The 19,008-nt window shown below is 53.2% G+C and overlaps 2 long non-coding RNA genes across 4 annotated transcripts; both read right to left on the reverse strand.

The window, feature by feature from the left end:
* Positions 1–271: 271 nt before the first annotated feature.
* On the reverse strand, positions 272–3,960 carry LOC107050584. 3 transcript variants are annotated; one of them, XR_003077401.3, is made up of 3 exons: positions 3,004–3,960; positions 2,309–2,480; positions 272–505 (listed from the first exon to the last, which is right to left on the reverse strand). It is a non-coding gene; the product is annotated as an uncharacterized LOC107050584 (long non-coding RNA). The 3 variants fall into 3 exon arrangements; XR_005839408.2 differs by lacking the exon at positions 272–505 and adding an exon at positions 512–1,456; XR_005839407.2 differs by lacking the exon at positions 272–505 and adding an exon at positions 512–1,462.
* Positions 3,961–13,840: 9,880 nt separating this feature from the next.
* LOC121106659 lies at positions 13,841–18,993 on the reverse strand. Its single transcript, XR_005839409.1, has 2 exons — positions 16,546–18,993; positions 13,841–14,074 (listed from the first exon to the last, which is right to left on the reverse strand). It is a non-coding gene; the product is annotated as an uncharacterized LOC121106659 (long non-coding RNA).
* Positions 18,994–19,008: the final 15 nt, after the last annotated feature.

A 19,008-nucleotide genomic window follows, 5' to 3' on the forward strand; every position in this document is an offset into this window, starting at 1 on the left:
GTGGGGTGGCAATTCTGGGTGGGAAATTGTACTCTGATCATGTTGCACTCCGAAATTGTTGGAATTTGGAGGAAGGAATTATTGGGGTGGGAATCTGGGGGGCTGGGAAGTGTTTTGCAGAGGGAGGGAACTATTGGTGGGAGGGAGCCGGGGGCGGGGGGGGGGAAGGTGAGAAATTGATTGCGGGGTGGGAGCTGGGGGGTGGGAAATTAATTAGAGGGTGGGAATTTTAGGGGGTGGGATCAGAAACAATTGTCAGGGTGGGAAACGGTTGGGAATATCTATCGTCATTTATTTGCTGTTTTGTACGTTCAATTATTAAATGCTTGGCGTTCACTTTCCTACACCTCTGCCTGCAGTCGTTTGTGCAGCACCAAAGCCCCCCCAGGTCCCCGTGCCCACCTCTGGGGATGCCGGGGTGGCTGCAGCAAGCCAAGAGCTCCTCCAGTCTGAACATCTCCATCACCATCGCTGCTGTCAACCTCTCTGTTGCCTTGTTTTGTTCCTGGGGAAGGCGACAGTCACGTGCTGAGCAGTGCATGTGTTGAACTGGGGGCACTGAGCACTACTGGAGGCACTGGGAAGTCCACTGGGGGGCACTGGGAGGCTACTGAGGGCCGCATACAGCACTGGGGTGGCTCCAGGCAGCACTGGGGGGCACTGAGTTTGCACAAGGAGACTCTGGACAATACTGGGAGACAACGGGAGCTTAGTGGGGAACTGCAAAGAGCAGCAGGGGGCACTGGAGAGCTTTGGACAGCACTTGCAGGGTGGGAGGAGGTTCCCAACGTACCCGGGCGGCACCTTTTAACCTCATTAATTTGCTGTTCTCCAACATCCCACCCACGGCATTAAGCAATCCATTTCTTCCATGGGGGAGGCTTTCTCCTTGGGGCTGACCCCCCCCCCCAGCGCCGCTTGGCTCTGCCCTGGGCACTGTGTTCCACGCATTCCCACCCTGATGCTGTCACTCAGTGACACATTTGTCACCAACAGACTCCCCGTGGGTCCTGAGGTGGGCTGGGGGGTGTCCTGTGAAAGCAACCCCAGTGACAGCCCCCAGCCCTAGAAGGCACAGATCCTGGAAAACCACCTTTAATGCTGCCAAAATCAGCTTCATCTCATCACCCTGGGACTCCATTTGGGGGCTCTGTGGAAGCTTCCCCTGTTTCAAGCTGGTGCTACCCCGTGCTTGTTGACGATGCTTCATGCTCTGGCATACACGCCTGCAGAGGTTAAATCTGCTCTGCACCCTCGCTTCAAGTCAGACCTTTTTCAACGGGTTCAAATATTCTCCCAAGTAGAAAACCAAAGGGACGTTCCAGCGGAAGAGCACTAGCAGGAGGAGCCTCACGCATTGCTGCTCCCAGGACCCACAGCACTCATTTTTCCCTGCCTGCACAACGCTTCTTTGTCTGCCCACGCACTCCTGGACTGGCTGAACAGAGACCTTCGACTGGAACTCAAGAGCAGAATGAAAGATTATGGTTTGTGGAAGAGTAGTCAAGCTACTTATGATGATTACAGGTACATAGCAAAGCTGTGCAGGAAGAAAATTAGAAAAGCCAAAGCACAGCTAGAACTGAGCTCAGACAGTAAGGTGAAGGACAACAATGAATATTTCTATAAATACATCAACAGCAAGAGGAGGGCAAGGGAGAATCTCCATCCCTTGTTGGACGCCGAGGGCAACTTGGTGACCAAGGATCAGGATAAGGCTGAGGTACTTAATGCCTTTGTTGCCTCAGTCATTAATAGCAAGACTTGTTACTCCCTGGGAAAAAATCCCCTGCGCTGGTAGGTAAGGATGGGGAACTGAATAGGCCCTGCATTATCCACAATGAGATGATTTTGGACCTGCACCGAATGCTGGATGCTCAAGTTCACGGGGCCAGATGGACTGCACTTTGGAGTGCTGAGGGAGTTGGTGGATGTGGTTGCCAAGCCACACTCCATCGTCCTTCAGCAGTCCTGGCTAAATGGAAACACGCATGTGGACTGCAGACTGGCAAATATGACGCACATCTTCAGAAACGGCCAGAAGATGAGCATGGTAGCTACAGACCTATCAGTCTTACCTCAGGGCCAGGATAGGTTATGGAAAGGATACTGTTGAGATTAATTAAAGGTCAACTAGGGGATCAGGCCCAGTCAGAATGGGTTTACGAATGGTAGATCCTGCTTGACAAAATAACTTGCCCCACGCCACCAATGCCACAGGAGACTCCAGGAGCAGAAGATCCGGTGGAGGGAGGAAGCAGGGGCAGCTGGGCCTGCTGTGCACATATACTGACAGACATACAGATACCTTGTCACTGCTCTTCTGCCTCCACGTTTCTGGAGTACTGGGAGTTTTGTCTTCACACAGGAACTCCGCCAAGCCTGTATGTCCAGAGCTGCGTTTTCCAGTCCATGGCACCTTGATCCCAGGACGTGCTCCGCCACGTGCTTCTAGGACATGAACATTTGCACAAAGGCCCCTGAAAGTAAAAGCATCCCGGCAGGTTTGCACTGCTCCCACACTCCCCAGCGCTCTCTCTAAAATCTCACACAACACAGACTCTCTCAGACTCTTGACTGCAGCCCAATAGCACAGGATCTCCCCTCTCACTTTATGAGAGAACAGGCCATAGTTTGTCTTTCTTTTTCAGCTTTGCAGATACCACCAGGCAAGAACTGGCTTTCCCACCCTGCAGCCAGGCATGCTCCAACCTGAGGGGTGAGTGGCTGTGAGAGGAAGGTCTCTGCGGAAGCGCAGCTCATTCCTCCCCTCTGACAGGGCCAGAAGGCACGAGACAAAAGAGGAAAGCACAGTGCGTCTGCATTTCCCTCGTGGCTCTTATTTCCTGCGTTACGGTGGGAAACGAGCTGAGCCGCTGTGCCTCTCTATTATGGTTAGCTCTGCAGCTCTGCCATCATCTTTAGACTCAGCTGTTCCTGTGCATAATGCTCCACACAATCACCCTGCAGAGCCCAAAGCCCTTCCTGGCTGCTGTCACTCACCTGGAGGTTGCAGGGTGCTGTGCCTCCTGCCTGTACCTGCTTCTAGGTGTCGCTTGCAAGACATTGAGAGTCCACCTGGTTGGAACTGCGGTCAACAAACACAAACGTGAAACAAGTAAGAAGGGATTCTTTTGTTTCACAGGCTTTCACCTTTGTTAAAACATGGTCTGCTGCGGAGCACAGCTGGAAGCGTTTCACCTGTGCAGAAAAGGGGTGGAGCCTGGTCCCAGCCCTCCCTAACCTCATTTAAGGGCTGGCTGTCTAAGGGGAAGAATCTCTACTGGGAGATCTGCTCTCTGGTAATACCTTCTGAGTCCTGCTCTTCAGAAAGGGGTCTTTCTTTACTAGCTTGAGTCCTTCACCATTCTTGGGAAAATTAAAACACAGTAAAGCAGCTCCATCTGCCACTACCTTTCACTACGGTTACCATTTTAGGTTATGGTTAAAGGTTGAACTTGAGAGTTGGACTGCTGCCACAAGGCTCTGGCTGTACCGGGCCTCCCTCCGGACTAGGCCCCAAAGCAGCCCCAGCTGAGCCTGGTCCTCCTCCAGCCTGGGCCCCAAAGCAGCCCCAACTGTGCCAGGCCCCCCTCCGGACTGGGCCTCAAAGCAGCCCCAACTGAGCCTGGTCCTCCTCCAGCCTGGGCCCCAAAGCAGCCCCAACTGAGCCTGGTTCTCCTCCAGCCTGGGCCCCCTTTGGTCTGGACCCAGAGGAGGCCTCAGCTGTGCCAGGCCCCCTCCAGACTGGGCCCCGAGGCCCCGACTGTGCTGGGCCACCCTCCGGCACAGGCCCTGCCTTAAGCCCCGCCCCCTGGGGACAGCTGTGCTATTTGCCTGCTTTGTTTTTTTCTCTCTCTTACCTCTTATTTCCCTGTTCTCTCCACCAATGCATTCAGATCCCCGGGATGGAGTGCGCTGATACTGCTGCGTTCTTCCTGCACCAACTGTCCGGGCGGCTCAGCGTGTTCTACAGAACAGCATGCCTTTGGGAATGCTTGGAGTATGTAGCCTGACAGCAAGAGAACACTGCGCTCTTCTGGCTATTTCTCAACATGTCAGAGGGACAGGAGTGTGCTCAGCCTTGTGTGGTTGCACGTATGCAAAAATCCCTATCGCAGCTGTAAACATCTTTGTTGTTCTGCTTTACAGCAGTAGTGTGTGACGAGAAGCCTGCCACTATCAATTTAGAGGAGGTAATTAATTGTGACAGTTCCCCTTTCTTCTTCCCTTGACGATGGAGGTGATGGGGTTCTCCTATGCTATGTGCTGGTGTAATACCTCTGAGCCTCAGTTTTGATGGGTTCAGCAAAGCTCATGGCAACAGGCTTTGGTCAACCTCAGATCTGCTAATGAGATAAATAGATGATGATAAGAGAGACCAAAAGAAAAAAACACGAGGCAAGAGTTGTTTTTTTCTTCTAGTCAGCACGCCATCGCTAAATCTTCCATACTGTGACTTTTATCTTGATAGTGATGATCCCTTAACCTCACACGTTTAGCACAACGCTTTCTGTTGTGGAGATTCCCACCAGTGACAAAGCATTAGTGCCGCTTTTCTGCCTGTCTCTTTTTGTCTGTATTTTCTGGCGTGTGGGGATTTCTTTTAGTGGCCCACAAGCACTTCCCAGATAAGCAAGCAGCACAGGAGGAGGCAGGGGCAAGAGGCAGGAGCAAGGGCAGAGTGGTTTCTTTGTTACTAAATGGAATGACTGTATTTTCTGCATGTGGATTTGCCATAGTGCTTCTTACAAGGCCTAAGGGTGGGATGAAATGTGCCCTGAAGCAGGTGTGCTTGCAGGAAGGCACAAGAGAAATGCAAATCATTTACCCCCAAAATGCAAATCATTACCCCAAAGAGGGTAATCCCAGGAAAAAGAGGGGACAGGAAAAAATCTTTTCTATTAACCCCAGACTTGATGGGAAAGGAAAAGCTGAAGAAGCAGGTGTGTTTGGGGGTGTTCGTCTTCTAGACTGCACCCAGAGAAGGCGAGTGATTCTGATGCCGCAGTCTTGGAACTCCAGTCAGTACACAGCTGGGAGGATTTCTGGGCTGAGATGAATTTCTCTCTCTGCAGCTGCTGATCTATTGGATTTTGTGTTCTAGTGCACGGAAGCTTTTGGGCATGATTTATCCTCACTATTCCTCACACTGGGTGGGAAAAGTTGGCACTGGATCTCACATAGCAGCTTGTAACAAAGGTTGGACTTGCCAATGCCTTCCACTGTCTCCACTCGTCCGGTGCCTCCTTGAAGCGTATGCCTCATCAGGAAATCTTTTCTTATTTCCTAGCTCTTGCGCAATAAAGAAGCATTTCAACCGCTGCTTCATGCAGCAGTACAGTGTTTCCAAAGAGAGAAAAACACTACTACTGGCATAAACTGGATTTCTGCTGCTGGTAAGGCTGAGCTGAGAACTGGGCTGACTGTTGCACCTGGGATTGTGTGCGAAGCCTAGAGACACAGGAATAACTTTTCCTTGCAGGTTGAGCATGTGCAGTGGAATTGCCAGGTCACAGCCTGAGCCAGTACGTGAGCACATGAGTGCCTGGAGCTGGGGGAGCCTACATCCACCCTTCCTCTTTCTCCGTCCCAGCAGTGCTTCTGGGAGCGCGTACGCAGTCAGTCCGCAGGGGTCTCCTCAGCCCCCCCTGCGCCCCCCCAGGTCCGTCCCCCCCTTCTTCCAGCGATCCAGATTTCGAAGCGGAGGAGGCTGTGTTCCTCAGCTCACCCCTTTCTTCCAAACTCTCGCTCGGAGGGGTGAGTTGATTGCTCTTTCTTTGATAGCTTGTCCTATAGTGCCTAGATCTCAAAGAAAGGCTCTGTCGTTGCCCTTGTTTGCTTTACAGCATGTCAGAGGTCAGTCATTGCTAGGAAAGCTTGTGCTTTAAAGCACCAGGTTGTATAGAGAAGGTAATTCTAAAAGCGAGCTTGCCAGTTCTTTTTTACCTAAGTGGTTTTTGAGCAAGGAAAGATTGGAGATGCTGTTTGCTCATGGAAGATGGAGAGGAGGAAAAGCAAGTAAGACGCATGCTGTGCATAGCCACTGCATGCCACCTGCACCATTTCCCCCCTGAACAAAGGAGGAGCAGCTCAGTGAGCGTGGCCTGGGCCATCGAAGGGAATATCCAAACATCTGGACCAACACCAAATGGCTTAATTCCGTATGTTCGTTGTTTCTCTGTTGTTTGTCTCACATCCTTCTGGAAAGAAAGCAGGAGGAGACAGACCTCCGATTTGATCCTGTTGTGTGTGATGATTACGGCCAAGGGGCAGAAGTTGGTGCTTAGGCAGGGGTAAAGCTAGGAAAGCTAAGCCTCGTCGAGGAACGAGAGATTAAAGTAGAGCTCATTCTACATGGCTGTTCAGCACGTTGAAGGTATTTATCGTGCAGCAGGATCTGTCTGGCTGCAGGAACATGGTCGGATACGTTGATTCCAGTAGAAACTCAGTAAGCAGCGGCGGTGTGTGCAAAGTGCTGATTGTAATGGACTTCTGCCAAGGTGAGTGGGGGCTCAGCGTGTTGCTCAGTGGTAGGTTTGGTCATTTTCAGTGCTGACAGGAAACGTGCATGCAAGGAGTGACCAGAAGGGTTGGAGCCAGGGTCTGCCCCTTCTGAGACCCCCTTGAAGGGCTGGCAGTGGAGGGGCAAGGGTATGTCGCTGGAGATCCCTGCATACCTGAAACCTGCTGAAGTTAGGCAGCTTCTTTCCTTTCTTTCTCTGCCCACAGCTTTGGCATGTGAGCAAATCCTCACTTGCTGCAGCCTAGGACCTTGCTGTCATTGCTGCGCTTTCCATCACGTTGCAGCACCCAAGCAGGAGGCTTACTTCTCTCCTCCTGCACGGGCACAACCACTTCAAAGCATCTCTTATGAGAGAGATTACTTTGTTCAACCAGTACTGGCAGCAAAGTTATCACTTGCGATCACTGAGCCATTTCAGCACATTTTTTTAATAGGTAAAAAGTATCAAGGGAAGATTTCTGCCTTTACCTGGATGAACCTGTCCACCATGTTCTGGGTCAGGCCTTCTGACTTCTTCTTGGCTTTGCTTATCCTATTGAACAAAATTTAAACAAATAAAGAATGAGAAATAAAAATAGGTGGAAGTCAGCAAACACTTGTTTCTCCCCTTTCACGCCCATGACATCATTCTTCCCTTGAGAGTAAAGTTCACATGGCAGCAGGTTTACTCCCTTACGCAGTGTGATCCTACAGAGCGAGGTATGAGTTGGCTCCATCAGCGCTCAACTCCACAGCACTGTCTACTGGGAAGATGAGGGCTGCCCCTCCGAAATGCTGAGACAAGCTTTGGTAACAAGAGCCCAGCATCGCCGAGTTCATGACCAAAACTTTTTGCAAAGCAAATACGACATTTCCTTCAGAGCTTCATCTGTAGACCCACGTCACACTTTGACGTTTCCTTCGCTCCTTTAATAAATATTCCCACTACAGACTTCTGACTTACACAATGCTCCAAAATCTTGCCTGCGCTGTTGAGCCTAACTCTCGCATCAGGCTAACCCCATTCTCATACACATAACAGCACCAAAAGCTGGAGCAGGTTATTCCAGGCACACAGCGTGACCGGAGAACAAGCTCCAAAGCATACTGAGACCTTACGTGCTTCCTGCAAGGCTCTGACAGCGCCACTCTCCCCAGTACTGGACACAGACTCCGTAAACTGCATAGTCCAGAGCCAAGGTGGAAAAAAATAAAAGCAGGTACTTGCTCCAGCATCATACCATGCTGCCCCCTGGACCCACCATGGACCAATTAAAGGTCAACCAGGGGATCGGGCCCAGTCAGCATGGGCTGACGAACGGTAGATCCAGTTTGACAAACCTGATTCCATTCTGTGACAAGGTGACCCGCTTAGCGGATGAAGGTAAGGCTGTCGATGGGGTCTACCTGGACTTCAGTAAAGCCTTTGACACTGTACCCCACAGCATTCTCGTGGAGAAGCTGGCTGCCCACGGTTTGGACGGGCATATGCTCCGCTGGGTGAAACACTGGCTGGATGGCCAGGCCCACAGAGTTGTGCTCAATGGAGTTAAATCCAGTTGGCAGCCAGAAACGAGCGGTGTCCCCCAGGGCTCGGTACTGGGGCTGCTTCTATTCCACATCTTTATTAACAGTCTTGATGAGGGGATTGAGCGCACCCTCAGTAACTGCAGAGGGCACCAAGGTGGGAGGGAGTGTTGATCTGCCTGAGGGGAGAAAGGCGCTACAGAGGGACCTGGATAGAATGGGTCGATGGGCCAAGGTTAACTGGCCCATCAATGGGGGGGCCCATTCTATGGGCCCATTCAATGGGGCCAAGTGTCGGGTCCTGCATTTTGGCCACAATAATCCCAGGCATCCCCCCAGGCTTGGGGAGGAGTGGCTGGAAAGCTGCCTGACGGAAAGGGACCTTGGTGTCCGGATGGACAGGTGGCTGAATATGAGCCAGCGGTGTGCCCAGGTGGCCAAGGCAGCCAATGGCATCCTGGCTTGGATCAGGAGTGGTGAGGTGAGCAGGACGAGGGAAATCATCCTGCCCCTGTACTCGGCATTGGCGAGGCCTCACCTCAAGCACAGTGTTCAGTTTTGGGCACAGAGAGGACACGGAGGTACAATCAGATCCTGCCCAGCAGTGCTTCTGGGAAGAAAGCATCCACCTCAGAGCACAGGACCTGAGATTGTCCTCTGCTCCTCCCACCGCCACTGGGCTTCAGCAGAGCTGTGCTGGGATGTCCTCTGGAGTCATACACACGAGCACAAGCAATGCATATGCAAGACCCCTTGGGGGAGCTGCAGTACGATGTCACATCAGGGAACCTGGGACAGATGCAACACCTCAGCCTGATGGGCACACCTCCTCCAGATAAAAAAAACATCCCAGACATTCCTCAAGAATCTTCCAGTTACTTCTAGACATCCAAGCCAGATTCCATGAAACAGCTGGGAGATAAAAAAATGAAATACAACTATTTCAATGGCCCCCTGCCTCTTTGGTCCTTACCCTTCTGGGGCCATCCGCTGCAGTGGCATACTCCATCACTGAAACCACGGTAAAAAAAAAAGCAAGAGCCAGCATCCCAGCAGTCCAACACATCAGTGCTGTGAAGGACACTTTGCCAGGTTCAGAAACATCTTGTATATTTCGATTTCCATTGGTTGAACAAATGGGTTTGGGGGAAAAACACAGGGGAAATCAAACTCCTTATGCCCCTGGGATCAGATCGGGCCCCTCAGTGCCCCAGAGTCCCAAAGTCTCTCCTCGCTCACACACCCCTACAACCTCTCAGCCCCCAAAGCCAATGCTTTAACCCTCAGAAACCACACCAGAACTCTCCCCACAGAGGTCTACAGTCACTCACAGGACCCTCAGCCCCGCAGATCCAAAACCTTCTCCTCAGAAACCACCCCAGAACCCTCCTCACAGACAGTCCCCACAGTCCCTCAGCACACAAAACCCCTCACTTCCACCTCAGAACCAGCCCCACAGCCCTCCTTACAGACTCCTACAGACAGACCAACACAGGCCCCCCACTCCCCAAGGCCCCCAACTGCCGCACAGAAGCAATCCCAGGACGCTTTCCGGAGTCTCTCTGCCCCTCACAGACCTTGCCCTGGCTTTGCTGAACATCATTAGGACACCACTCGTGACCGCCTCCACCCGGACACAGAGCCATTGAGCACAGCTCTCTGGCTGCGACTGTCCAGCCAATTCCACCCCATAGCCCACCCTTCAAACACAGACCAATCCAAACCAGTGCCAATCTGTCTCCACTGCAGTGGTACAGAGGATGGCCACCTCACAGTGCCTTTTTGCTGCCTCCAATTACTGCGGTCATCGATCACTGACAGCCCCTCCATCTCTGAGCCCTACAGATAACGCTGGCTCACCTTCACTGCTAAAGGCCCGGGTAACCCCACCCAGTGTTGGCTGGTGACAGTGGGAAACCACTGGGCCCGAATATCCTCCCTCAGAGAGAAAACTGTCCCAAGGGGTGAGAACTCATTGCAGGGATGGTCAACTTCCACTGGGACGGGAGGCCCTTGGGAAGGAAGAGCACTGCGCTGCAAAATGCCCATTGGGAGGGTCACTGATCATTGGAATGGGAAACAACTGGGATGGGAAGGATGTTTGCCTACGAAAAATCAAACCATCTCAAGCCTGGGGGAAAGGGGCTGACCCCAACGGTCACGCAACCCCCCGTTGGGGGAGGGGCTCCCCTAACTGCCACTCTCCAGCTGTCATGGCAGGTAAGGCAGCAGGCTTCCCCTGCTCCCGTGCTTCACCGGGCCCCAGCGCCCCAGATCTCACCCCTGTAACCCAGACCTCACCCCAGAACCCCAGATCTCACCCCTGTAACCCAGATCTCACCCCTGTAACCCAGACCTCACCCCAGCACACCAGATCTCACCCCTGTAACCCAGATCTCACCCCAGCGCCCTCGATCTCATCCCTGTTACCAAGATCTCACCCCAGCACCCCAGATGCCACCCCTGGTAACCCAGATCCCACCCCAGCACCCCAGAGCCCCAGATCCCACCCCTGTAAGCCCGATCTCACCCCTGTGCCCCAGATCCCACCCCAGCCCCCCAGATCTCACCCCAGCGACTACTTTGGCCTTTCCCCACAGAGAGAATCCCTCGAGGAGCGCTGACGGTGCCTCTGACACCCGACGCCATTTTCGTTGAAGCGACTGTGCCGCCACCAGACCCTGCCTGGATGCAGCCCACCATCCGCGGACCGATGCCGGTACCACCCCGACCCCTCCCTGTCCCCACTGCCACCTACCTGGCGCCTCAGGCCTCTGTCTGGCCTGGGGTACCAGGTGTCTGGGGACAGGCAGCGCAGCTCCCGCCTGGGGGGCTGCCCCCAACTGTGGGGCTGCACTTGCCTGTGCTGCAGCTGCTACCTGGGGGGCTGCACCCAGGTATGGCTCCCCCCACTGCCCCTGCTCACTGCTGGGGACACCCCCTGCTGGCAGGGACGCTGCTGCCCCAGCAGCCGATGGGGCTGTGGCCTGGGGCTGTGTTCCACGGGGAGCCCCCGCAGCCCGCAGGCACCTGCCTGCCGCAGGCCCCCGGCCGCCCCGGCCCCCCACCAGTTCTTTTGCAGGTACCGTCACTGCAGGAGCAGGTGCTCCCCGTGCCCCGCACCCTGCCCGCCACCTGGGAGCCACCGATGGAGCCCTTTCAAGACGCCGTGGTGCTCACGGAGGACCAGGGGCACCCAGCGCCCACCGACGTGTGCCCCCATCCCGCCACAGCTCAGCTCGCCTGCAGCGCTGCGACGCTGGAATCAGGCGGTGAGTTCAGGGGCTGCAGAGCGGGTGGCAGGCTGTCCGCACCGGGTGGCTGTGGGAAAGCTGCCACTGCCCCACTGGGGATGTCCTTGCTTTCCCAGCAGTGACAACGAGCGCAGACATCCCGGAGGACATCGCGGACATCCATGATCTCCTGGCATGGCTCAACGACGGTGAGTTTGGGGGCAGCAGAGCTGGCGGGGGTCGTTGGTACCCAGTGGGTGTGGGAAAGAAAGCTGGCATTGCCCCACCGGGGATTTTCTTCCTTTTCCAGAAGTGACATCCAAGACAGGCATCCTGTACGACACCGCAGACATTGATGACCTGCTCACGTGGATCAACAACGGTGAGTCTCTCTCTGAGGGGCAGCAGAGCTGGTGGGGGGGTTTCTGCACTGAGTGGGCGTGGGAAAGTTGGCATTGCCCCGATGGGGATTTTCTGCCTTTTCCAGAAGAGACACCCAGCACCGACAGACTTGACAATGATGTGGAAATTGACAATTTGCTCACCTGGATTGACGGTGAGACTGTGGTCCGCAGAGGTGACGGGTGGGTGCCTGCACCGAGCGGGTGTGGGAAGACTGCCATCATCGTTTGGGGGGATGTTCATGCTTTTTCAGAAGCAGCGAGTGCTCTGGAGGTCCCCCAGCACAACCAGGACCTGCCCGGTGTCACAAGAGAGGGGACCAAAGACACTGCAAACAGCTGCCAAATGGAAGAGCTGATGCAGTGCATCACTGACACGGAGCCACTGAGCCCAGATGTCTCCAGCAGTCTCGACTCCTCTTCTTCCATCACAGAGCACTCTGACTCCTCCAGGGCCAGCAGGGAGCTGAGCAAAGAGACACAACCTGAACCAGGGCTCCTCAGCAACTCGCTCTGCTGGCAGCCAGCATCCCCTGAGCTGCCCGTGCTGACGCCCCTGGCTGCCCCTGCGCCTCCGTCGCCCCGCACCGCACATCTGACGGAAGAGGCGCGGCGGAGGCAGCCCCAGGTGGTTCTCACCCGCCTGGCACTGCCACCCCCCCTGGCTGCCCCCACACCCCTGTTGCCCCACACAGCACATCTGATGGAAGAGGCGCAGCGGAGGCAGCCCCGGGTGGTTCTCGCCCGCCTGGCACTGCCACCCGGATGCATCTCCTGCCGGGTGGCAGACAAGCACCACGGGGACAGCACTGAGCCAGCCAAGCACCCTGTGCCTCCTTTCACGCAAAGTGGACAGGTCATGGAACGGGTGCAGCGGAGGCAGCCCCACGTGGTTCTCACCCGCCTGGCCCTGCCACCCGGATGCATCTCCTGCCGGGTGGCAGACAAGCACCATGGGGACAGCACCGAGCCAGCCAAGTGCCCAGCGCCCACCTGCACCACCACAAAAGGCAAGAGCACTGGGCACGTCCCAGCCAGAAAGAGGAAGCTGCCGCGGGGCCAGGATGTTCCAGGCCACAAACACCGGCGCTAGGCGAAGCTGGCTGTGTGTCAGCACGGCGCGCAGCAGGAGGACTCGGTGCCCATCACAGCCCAACAGGTGCTCAAGAGGGAGCGTGCCAAGAAACCGGCCCACTTGGTGTAGCAGGAGACGTGGCCATAGCCGACAAACACGGCTCCCTGTAGCCCTGGGCTCCTTGCTGGCCCCCACGATGCCCAGAGAGCAGCGGCAGTGTTCCGGGGGCACCAGCACTGGCCCCAGCCTTCCCCCTCCAAATCTGGGCTGTTCACAAACGGCATCTTGGGCTGGGGCAATGCGGGACTCCGAAGCTGATGGACCGCAAAAGTGTTGGACTGTCAAAGCTTTGGGCTGGGAAATGCTGGCTGGGCGGTGGGAAATGGTTGGGGGGTGGGAATTACTGGGGTGGCAAATATTAGGGTGGGGGGTGGTTGTGGGGTGGGGAACTGTTGGTGTGGGGAATGGGTGGGGGGAGGGAATTTGGGGTGGGAATTCTTTGGGTGGGAACTGAGGGTGGGAATCCTTGGGGTGCTGGGATCTTTTTGGGGTTGGAAATGAAATGGCTGTACTGTGATATTGTTGGGGTGGGAATCTGGGGTGGGGAATGGGTGGGGGGAGGGAATTTGGGGTGGGAATTCTTGGGGCGCTGGCATCTTTTTGAGGTTGGAAATGAAATGGCTCTACTGTGATATTGTTGGGGTGGGAATTTGGGGGGTGGGGAACTGCTGGGGTGAGAAATGGATGCTGTGGGAGATGGTTGGCATCAAAAAGGATTGGACTTCGTGACTGCTGGCATTGGAGATGTGGGGAGGGGGAGGGAATTTTGTGGGGTGGCAATTCTGGGTGGGAAATTGTACTCTGATCATGTTGCACTCCGAAATTGTTGGAATTTGGAGGAAGGAATTATTGGGGTGGGAATCTGGGGGGCTGGGAAGTGTTTTGCAGAGGGAGGGAACTATTGGTGGGAGGGAGCCGGGGGCGGGGGGGGGGAAGGTGAGAAATTGATTGCGGGGTGGGAGCTGGGGGGTGGGAAATTAATTAGAGGGTGGGAATTTTAGGGGGTGGGATCAGAAACAATTGTCAGGGTGGGAAACGGTTGGGAATATCTATCGTCATTTATTTGCTGTTTTGTACGTTCAATTATTAAATGCTTGGCGTTCACTTTCCTACACCTCTGCCTGCAGTCGTTTGTGCAGCACCAAAGCCCCCCCAGGTCCCCGTGCCCACCTCTGGGGATGCCGGGGTGGCTGCAGCGAGCCAAGAGCTCCTCCAGTCTGAACATCTCCATCACCATCGCTGCTGTCAACCTCTCTGTTGCCTTGTTTTGTTCCTGGGGAAGGCGACAGTCACGTGCTGAGCAGTGCATGTGTTGAACTGGGGGCACTGAGCACTACTGGAGGCACTGGGAAGTCCACTGGGGGGCACTGGGAGGCTACTGAGGGCCGCATACAGCACTGGGGTGGCTCCAGGCAGCACTGGGGGGCACTGAGTTTGCACAAGGAGGCTCTGGACAATACTGGGAGACAACGGGAGCTTAGTGGGGAACTGCAAAGAGCAGCAGGGGGCACTGGAGAGCTTTGGACAGCACTTGCAGGGTGGGAGGAGGTTCCCAACGTACCCGGGCGGCACCTTTTAACCTCATTAATTTGCTGTTCTCCAACATCTCACCCACGGCATTAAGCAATCCATTTCTTCCATGGGGGAGGCTTTCTCCTTGGGGCTGACCCCCCTCAGAGCCACTGTTCCACATATTCCCACCCTGATGCTGTCACTCAGTGACACATTTGTCACCAACAGACTCCCCTTAGGTCCTGAGGTGGGCTGAGGCGTGTCCTGTGAAAGCAACCCCAGTGACAGCCCCCAGCCCTAGAAGGCACAGATCCTGGAAAACCACCTTTAATGCTGCCAAAATCAGCTTCATCTCATCACCCTGGGACTCCATTTGGGGGCTCTGTGGAAGCTTCCCCTGTTTCAAGCTGGTGCTACCCCGTGCTCGTTGACGATGCTTCATGCTCTGGCATACACGCCTGCAGAGGTTAAATCTGCTCTGCACCCTCGCTTCAAGTCAGACCTTTTTCAAGCACACCCTTACCTGCCTTTGCTAGGCAAGCACCTGCCTGCCTTTGCTTCGCAAGCACCTTTCTTTTCATGGCCTCTGAAGAGTGGATACAGGTAAGAGAGAAGAGCAGAAGAGAGGATGAAATTAAGAGAGATGAGCAGGAACAGATTGGAGAGCTGGAGAGGAGGAAAAAGCATGCTGGTAAAACAAGAGTAGAAGAGAAGAAGGAAGGATACAGGTAAGGAAGAAGTGCAGAAGATGAAAAGAGCAACAGAGGAAAGGATCTGATACAGGCAAGACAGCAGAAGAGGAGATGAGCAGAAGAGGAGAAGAGAGGATAAAGCTATGACAGATGCTGAGAAGGATAAGAGCAGAAGGAGAGAAGAACAGACACAGGGAAGAAACAAGAGCAGAAGAGGAAGAGAAGAAAAAGAGGATGAAGGTAAGAAAAACAAGCGGGTGGGAAGAAAAGCTGAAAAAAAGATGAGTGGATACAGATGAGACAGAAAAGCAGAAGCGGAGAGGAGCTTAAGAGGAGAAGAGAGAAAAGAGGTATGGCAGAAGTACAGGAGGTGGGAAGAGGGGAAAGATACAGGGAAAAAATGAACAGCAGAAGAGTACAGATGCAGAAGATGAGATGATACAGGGAGCAAAGAAGAGCAGGAAAGGAGAGCGGTCAGAAGAAAGAAGAGAGGATACAGGGGAAAAAACAGGAGAAGGGGAACAGATGCAGAAGATAGATAAGTGAGAATACAGGGAATAAAGAAGAGCAGAGAGGAGAGCAGAGGCAGAAGAAATAGGAGTGAGGATACAGAGAAGAAAGAACAGGAGAAAAGGAGTGCAGATGCAGAAGAAAGAGGACTGAGGAGACAGAAGAAAGAACAGTGGAAGAGGAGTGCAGACGCAGATGAAGGAAAAGTGAGGATGCGGGGAAGAAAGAATGGCACAATAGGAGCCGTCACGGGGAGAATTAATAGCCAGCTGAAGAGGAGCAAGGACAGAGGGAAGATGACCCAGCAGAAGAGGAGAGGATAATACTAAGGGAGAAGAACCTAAGAGTAGATGAGTCGCCACATCAGTGGGAAGAGGTAAGGCAGACACAGGGGGAAACAGGAGTGAGGAGAAGAAAAGGAAAAGAGGAGCAATGGGCAGGGGAGGACTGAGAGGAGGGAACAGCAGAGCACAGAAGTGCAGAAGAAGGAAGAAGAGAAATAACGGCGCCGAGAAAAGGGAGAGAAGAGTATGGAAAAGAAATAAAGTAGAGGAGAGGAAGACAGCAGAGAGGTGAAGTTAGAAAAGACAGAAGAGGCAAAGGAGGGAAGGGGCATCAGGGAAGGGATTCCAAAGGTAGAAAGGAAGAGAAATAAAGACGACAGGAGTCCAACAGTAGGAGAACAGGACATGTAAGAACTGGGAAGGCGTGTGGAGAGAGCAGAGAGAGAAGGTGAGAACAAATTAAGTCACTAAGAAGAAAAAGGAATGGGAATAATTTTTAATCTCTATTAAAGCTGGATTCTGTTCAGGACATGCAGTTGGTGCTGTTCTGCTCCTTTCTTTCCTTGTTTTTTGCATTGCTTGTATTCTTTTAGACAATTGAACAACATTCAGGAACATTTTCAGAGCTTTGTAACGTCTCCTTAATCTCAGCTGCACTGAAACACCTGACTGATGTCAAGTGAGGGTCACCTCCTTCAAGGCATCCTGCAAATCCACCTCTGTGTGTTTACCTTTTAAAAATTTACCTTTGTGAAGGAACAGAGATGATTCCATACTTGGCCAAGAATCCTCTTCTGCCATCCAGCACATCCATTTCCGAGTAGGACACCATCACTCCAATTGGTGTGTTGTCATCTCTTCCTACACCCTAAAAAGCAAAACAGCCACGGACAGCTGACTACAAAGCCTTCAGAGCAGTCACTGACAGACACAAAGCTTGCAGATATCCATCACCAGTGACGTGCTGTGAGCTGATGTCTCTGGGCCCAGTGCACAGCAGCCTTTTCTTCAGTGCTCTAATGCCTCCTCACAGCAAACCTCTGCTGCCAAAGCATCCTTTGGCCAAGGAAACTGTGCCATAAAGCACAATGCTTTCTGATCTGATTGTATCCACAAAGCATAAAGACAGACCGTGCCTTCCTCCTAAGTACCACCACTTCTACACAGACTCCTCCACTTTCATGCTTCTTTCTCGTTTGTGTTATCTGACTGCTGTTTGAACACGGTGGATTTACAGTGGATGTGGATGTCAGATTGTAAACATTCTGTTACCATGCAAACATTCTTGTTTTTCTTATATAGGAAAAATGGATAATTCCCTGCCTAACTGGGAGAAGTTACTTCTGCTGCTTGAGGCTAGGAAGACCATTCCATATTAAGCTTGTCGTAGTGTTTTCTAAACCATATGTACTATAAGATGCAAGAAACATAAAGGAAATTTAACAGCTGTTGTTTTTTCTTTCAGCATTTGGAAGAGGCTGGGCTTGAGTTCCAAACTCTTGGAAGAGGCCTTAGGGGTTGTGGGAAGGCTGTATAGGATCTGCACAGGAGAGGGTAACTTTTCCTAGGTTGGCTAGCAACCATAAGGAATGTTGCTGCTGTCCCAGTGCATCAGCTGCACTGCCTTGAACTTAATTTGCTATCTGACACCTTGTGATATAAACAAAGCCAAAACTGGAGGCCAAGCCCTACAGTACAGGAAAAAAAAGGAACTCTAAGCTCTAACATGTCTATGACTCTTCTGAGTCAGGGAGAAGCCAGGGAGAACAAAACTGGCTGAGCAGTCAGGAACCCAACAGTAAAGCCATATCTATGCTGCTCAGCTGTGGGTGTGAATGCAGTAACACGGTGAAATAGCAATGACTCCCTGTCACACGGCCAATTGTAATAAAAAGGAGATTATTCCAGCACAAAGGAAAGGCAGGTTTTGGTGTCGAAAAGCACAACATACGACAGCCAAAATGTGAGTACTTTCCATTTAGGGTGGTCCGTACCCGTTGTGGAGGAAGTCGTGGGGAAAGGAGGGGGAAATAGGCTCAAGAAAGCAGTAGGAATGCAGTTTAAAAGCATGTACCTGGTGCCCTCTTTTGGAAATGCTCCTCTTGAGAAGAGCAGCACAAATGCTCCGTGCTTTTGTGCGTCTCTGCAGTAGGGATTTTCCTTCTGGACTCACAGTACGTCTCATAATTATAGAAAATAGGAGTTCAGTTTAGTTTGCAATTTAACTGACTGTTTTCCATAAAACGGCCGTGCAATTTGTGAAAGGCGGCAGGTGGGAGACTTTCACCCATTATTTTAGGGGGAGGAGAGGAGCTGCTGTGTTTGCATGTTTGTTTTGCTTTGCTTTGCTTTAGGGATCTAAATTGAATGACAACGTTTAAGGCTCACTCTGTATTTTGTTATAGGATGGTGCCCTCTTAGGCTTAAACTACGATGGAATACTCTCCGACGATTCATCTCTCTCTAACGCTGAAATACTATCTGGCACCATAATAGAAAGGCTATACGAATATGTCATCCCTGTGTCACGGTAATCATAAGCCCTGTGCATGTGCTACGTTTAGTACACCCTCCATCATTCTCACAGCTATACATGGGGCTCTGGGCAGCAGACATTTCTGTTGTTGGGGGTCCTGCTGCCACCTCGAGGAACTGAGCCAAACTGCCACCTTCTGTGTGAAACGGGAGGAAAAACACAATTCTGAACCCGCAGCACCTCAAAGTGCCTCCAAGAGCCCCCAGCTACTGCCCTGAGCCCTCCAGTTCTCCCTGCTGCCCCTTAAAAACCTCAGGAGTGCCAGCAGCACCTCGTGCCTTAGGATACCTGGTGGATTTCACAAGGATGCACTCAACTCCTGCATCGTGACCATTGGCAAAAATAGCCAATGACACTGACCCAATGTGGGGGCTCAGAGGTGTCATACAGGGAAACCTGCTGTGCTGCAGTGTGTGCCCAGTGCCTCTGGTCCTGCTGCTGGGCACTGCTGGGTGCAGCCCGGCTCCGTCCTCTCTGCACCTCCCTGCAGGGGCTGATGGCCGTGCCTGGGATCCCCCTGAGCCTCCTCTTCTGCAGGCCAAGCCGCCCCAGCTCTCCCAGAATCCCACCCCAACCATTTCCCACGCAGCGCTGAGGAGGGGAGGGGATGTGGGGGGGAAGGATGGGGCTGGTGGTTGCAGTCCTATGACGCTGCCATTGGTGCGGCCCCGTC

Source organism: Gallus gallus, chromosome 12 (genome assembly GCF_016699485.2).
Source record: "Gallus gallus isolate bGalGal1 chromosome 12, bGalGal1.mat.broiler.GRCg7b, whole genome shotgun sequence".
NCBI lineage: Eukaryota > Metazoa > Chordata > Aves > Galliformes > Phasianidae > Gallus > Gallus gallus.